We start from the raw sequence: 5,635 nt of genomic DNA on the forward strand, positions 1-5,635 counted from the left end.
ACACACGCCAAAAACTAAAAATAAAAGTACTTTCCTGATGCTGGCAAAAAAAATTGTTAGTAGGAGAACTGATACTACTTAGTAGTCAAATCGGCAACAAAACAGAATTAGCTGTTGTCAAACTTAGTTTATTGAATATTCTAGCTGACCTCGTTTAACCATGGAAATAAAATTCTTCTTAATCCTCGGGGCAAACACGCCCTCAAACTTCTCATCCTGAATGTTTTCGACATCATTTTGAAAGAACCCAACTTCCTGTATTTGAGTAAATTCAACCGAGGTAATACACAACCGGCTTCTCCATTTAGGTCTAATTATACTAGACTTGTTGTAAAGTTACTGTAAATTACTCCTTCATATCTACGGGCTTAGTTTCATTTGCTGTTGCAAATCAGTGTTAATCTAGTGAAAGGCCATCGTAAATCAACACGGCCGAGCTAACAAATCAGACAAGAGCAAACAAACAAGAAAACCACCAGGTGATGACATGCTGAACACAGGTGGGTCCTCTCAGTAAGAACAGTACCCAAACACACAATTTACAATCTGCTGAACCATAATAAATGACACTAATGTACACGGAAACTCCACGTCAAAACACAGAAACTGGTTTGTCTCCCTGCTCTCTGTTCTACTGCGTCTGCCATATATAGTTGGATATTAGCCAAGCAGGAACCGAGAACGCAGCGCCGTTTTAGCAAATGGGGCCTCTGTGCGGCCATAAAAGCACAAATTCCTTGTCCGCCAATAGCGTGCTTTTGGCTAGTCAGCTGTGTGTGAGTGTTTCAGGTCGGAGAGAATGAGTGAGAGGTTCCTTACTGCACTCACACAGAGAGAGAGAGAGAGAGAGCGAGAGAGAGAGAGACCAGATAACAGAGCCATGCAGTCATATCGTTCTTCAAGTATCAACGAACAGGTTGTTCCTCTCACTTCCTCTATTCACTTCTTGTTGTGCAAGCCATCCCCTGCAGAAGGCTGCAGCGTACTCCCTGATAATAAAGTGAAAATCATTTAGTTTTGCACTGCTGATTGGACAAAAAAAAAAAGACATTTGATGACATCATCTTAAAAAGGTATAGTGTGTAGGATGTAGTCTAAGCGGCAGATTCCATAAAAGGCGACCCGCAGCGTCTGTAGATCGGATCAACCGTTCCTATATTCAAGTGATTATACACTAATGAAATCTTACCTACCATGTTATATTCCATTCTGCATATAAGCTCTATGATGGGCGGTTTATAGTTCAATCGATAAGAAAAACAATCAGCAAATGAATCCATCATGAAAATACTCAGTTTCAGCAAAAATGCACACTGAGGTTCAGACTATCATGCTTTATTCTTCACAGGGACTCTGATAACAATCAACTGATAACAGTTCAGGTGTTTGTTTAAACTATCATTTGGGCTATGGAGGCTATATTTAAGAGTTCTTGCACTGCAGCTAGTGTTTAGACAACATTTAGAAATTTTAGGGTAAGCAAAATATCAAAGTATTGTTTTGAGATTAAAACTCATTTGTATGTCTCGTTACTATTATAGAGAACTGTCAAATGATATCCTATTGAGGACGGAGTGGGTTACAGTGACATCAAGTAACTTGGATGATCGGAAATATAACAGTCAAAATAAATACAGAAAACTATATCCAAGTTTCAAAACCATAAGGAAAAACATTACGAAGTTTTGAGGGAACACTGACACATGCTGCATGTGCATCAATGCTTACTGTGCATCACTTAGTGCAGCTTCTCCGCAGCCTTTCACTGTCAACAACATCATGTTGACCAACAGAAGGCATCAACAAATGAAGGAGAAGTTGTTTATATCACTCCGAGATACCATCTAACCCAAGTAGGAAATTGTTGACTCAGCAAATTAAAGGCTCATGTGCTGAATAAAATGGATTAGTTAACAATATTGACTTCATCGCCCTCATAATGATGCACATTCTTTCTGGCACACTCAGACAATGCGGGCTGCGGCTAACTGGCTACACAGTGCGCTGGCAGGAAAAGACCCCGTCACTGTTGAGCCTGCTGGGAGACAACACCTCGGCCGCGCAAACAAACACTGCTGAACCTCTTCCCCTCGGTGTCCTAACCTCCACCTGCACGGCAGGATAAGCTGCGTGCCTGACAGGGCTGAGCAGCACAGTTTCACAAAGACAACGGACTCGGCAGCGGCTGAGGCTTCGGATTAGGTCGTTCCTTAGCAACAGCGCAGAGCAGTAAGATTATAGAAAGTGGGATTACGGCTAATGAGGCATTTAGGGACAGGAAAGTGTTTGGAGGTGTCGTCCAGAGGATTCTCGACGGGAGTCATTAGTGTCATCGGAGCGTTGACGAAGATAATTGATGGGCGAGCTCAGTGAGGAGCAGGGAATCCCTGTGGGATGATACAGGCTTTATGAAGTGGAGGACTGCGTGGCTGTGCTGATCTTTTAGGCTGCATTATACCGAACTGTTGCAATACTGGGGCTCTCACTGACTTCTGTGAAAGTGAATATGTCAAAACATTAGTTGACTAACAATTTCAATTACTAAACAGTTACAATTATGTCTCTTTATGGTCTTTTGAGTACTTGACAGTTCTCCGTGTATGAGTGCTGTTTACATTAAGGGCTCTGTCTGGTGCCACTGATCATACAGTGGGTGCTACATGTCTCTTCATAGGGAGGGATACACGAGGAGGAACAACAATGTGGCACACCAAGAGCAAAGAGTAACCTAGCTTGTGCAATACTTTGATAAACTGGAAACCTTGAACGTAGCTCTACTCACTACCTTCACTACAAAGTATGCAGCTTCCATTCTTGCGAGGGATAAACTGTATTCTATCACGCAAACTGCGAACTGGTATCACAAGAACACTCAAATTAGCCATGTTATTCCACGATAACGCAGGAGGCATCTGGCAGCCAGACTTCAGAAAAACATCTAACGGCAGTTTTGTAGTTGGACCGAAGCTGCTGCGGTCGCGCACAGTAGAGCCGCCTTTACGGATAACTTGAGAAGTAGATGTCTCACAGGTGATGACTGTCTGAATTACTGCTAGCAGGAACACAGAGACAAAAACAGGACATGAATGTTTTCTTTTCCTTCTCGAGGTGACATTTAGCTCTTAGCTTCACCTACCTATTGAAGATGTCACCCGCGGATCTACGGCTGCTTTGATCTCTGGTCTCTCTCATGCTATGCTCAGTCTGCCAGAGACCTTTGCATTTGTCCCTTTCATCCACACCATTTCTCTGCACTTCAGTGAATTCATGTCGTGCTGCTTTATTTAAAGTGTATCTAGTATATGTGCAGCACTCGTTTTCCTTCAAAGAAAATGGAGTCAAATCAACATTTTGGCTGCGCCGAACCTCCTCGGGTTGCGGCGGATAAATTGTTTTGCAACAGTTAAAATGCAACTGGAGCGGCTGAAATAAGTGCATCCTCCAGTAATGTGTCAATGCAGCAACTCACATACAGCTATCCAAAGCAAGACCAACTCTTGTGTGCACAGTAGCATTAGTGGCCATTTTATAAAAACATTCCCACTGTGACCTTAGTGTTTATTTAGGTTTTAGCACATTAGCTGCAAATGCTGAAGCTGTCAAAAAAGAGTTTGTTTTACTAAAAAAAAAAAAAATTCTATTCAATTAATAACGGCACCAAATACAATATTTACCCCTTAGAACTAGCGCTGCACAAATAATTATATTAGGAAATCACAATGTGGCCATGTGCAATATCCAAATTGCAGAAGCTGCTATTTCATTTTTTAAAAAAAAGGTAAAATAAGTCACAAAACAGCCTTATAATGAAGTACTGTAGTGCTGCAGAGATGCCCCACCCTACAAAATCTTCCAGACCCCAACAGATGTTACAACATCGTGATGATCATTATTTAATCCTTTTTTTCTAGTAAAAATTTAAATTTGTGAAGAATTGTGATCCAAAAAGCCTCATCACTAATCGTGACTCATATCGCAGCATCTGTGAAAATAATCGCAATCTGCAATCTTTACCAAATTGTGCAGCCTTACTTAGAGCGCCATGCCTTTACACTTGATGATACAGTGACTAGTAGCATGTCAAGCTGCCACCATGCCTTTTTTGTACAGACAATTCTACTGCAAACTTCCTTTTTCAGGCGACAGCTTCGAGAGCTTGATGATTCATATCCTTTAGGGCGCTAAACCGCACGCTGCAGAGCTAAAGCACAACTCGTCTTCTTAACGTTTTACCTGTGAGACTAATCTACCTAATCTTTTTTCAAAGCATGCTGTCCTGATATGAGTGCAAAAGGACACTGGCACTGGATAGATGTTATCTCAGTATATAAAATCATGCTGTGTCCCACCAAGTTGAGGATGTAGTGCTACACATACCAAAGCTTTGAGGAAGTGTTACACAAAGAGCTCAGGGCAGACCTGGTGCAACACAGAGGAACCTAAACTCAACTGGAGTAGAGACGGGGGCGAGAATGAGACAGAAGTGCAGGCTAGAAAACTTTTAATGACTTTGTGTTAACTGATTAAGTGAAAAGCTACTGGCCCAAGTCAACAAACAAGATAATGCTTGCAGGACGTCTATCAATTTCTTATATCAGTAGAGAAGACTAAACCGATTGCAAAAAAAAAAGAAAAAATTGAGCAGAGGGAGGCGGCTGTGAGAGAAAAAGAAACAAAACATGGAGTCTATCCCAGGAAGAACTAGAACAAATAGGAAGCTTTAAAAATAGCCAATGAGAAATCCCTGCATGCAGCAGCAGGAAGCTGCGAGTGAATGGGGAAAGCCAAGGTGCCAGCTGAAAGGTCAGGACTTATCCCCCTGCTCTACAGGAGTCTCAGTGATAGGCCTCCCCGGGCAACGGCCGCAGAAGTGATGGACTCTTCACAATGGTTTCCTGCAAGGACGGCAACTATGTGATGTTAGGGGGGGGCGCCAATATGTTACACGCAAACCGACGGAGGGCTTAAAAATCAGGGGTTAAAAACTAAACTTCACATTAGCAACATTTCCCAGCACTGACGCACATTACTTCTGAGAGGATGTGCTCCTGAAAGCTGCTGTTGAGGTTGAGGCAGAGGAAGGCCATGTTCGGGCGGAGGAGGACCACACAATGTGAGATCGAAAGGCCGATCATTACTAGCTCACACTGGTCTGTGTGTGGGGGCTGGATAACGTCCCCGCGCCTATTCCCCTGTGGGACTGAACAAAAACAGAGAGGGCCACTGACATGATTTGTCATGGTAGGCCTGAAAGGACATTTTACAGCGCATAAAAGGGTTGGTTTCCACAGAAAGACTCTAACTGTACTAGGACCTGTGATTGTGAGCTGCTTTAACACGTTTGAAGCCTATTACTCTGATGTCAGGTTAACACCTAGACTGAAAACGCTACACAGTGTTCCTAATAGTTAATGTGTCCTCCTTAGGCCTACTCAAGAGCAAGCAGCCCCAACCCGGAGAAACAGAAACTGCATAATGAGACATCCGGTCTCTGCTGCAGGCACGGCTGCACATTTTCAGGTTGAGCTGAAGCAAATGAGCAGGCCGTGACAGAAATATATCATCTGAAACTTCTCCAAAGTCCAAAGAATTAATCCTCCAGGCCATTTATCAAACACAGAGAGAGAGAGAGAGA

General features: G+C 42.8%; 1 protein-coding gene across 2 annotated transcripts in view; it reads right to left on the reverse strand.

Annotated features, from left to right (window-relative positions):
• The window catches only part of arhgdia (Rho GDP dissociation inhibitor (GDI) alpha), a 12,416-nt gene that overhangs the window by 5,981 nt on the left and 800 nt on the right, over positions 1-5,635 (reverse strand). The gene's annotated exons all lie outside the window — the stretch shown is intronic.

The sequence above is a fragment of the Morone saxatilis genome, unplaced genomic scaffold (genome assembly GCF_004916995.1).
Source record: "Morone saxatilis isolate NCDOM2014 unplaced genomic scaffold, NCSU_SB_2.0 Contig14, whole genome shotgun sequence".
NCBI classification, from domain to species: Eukaryota; Metazoa; Chordata; class Actinopteri; family Moronidae; genus Morone; species Morone saxatilis.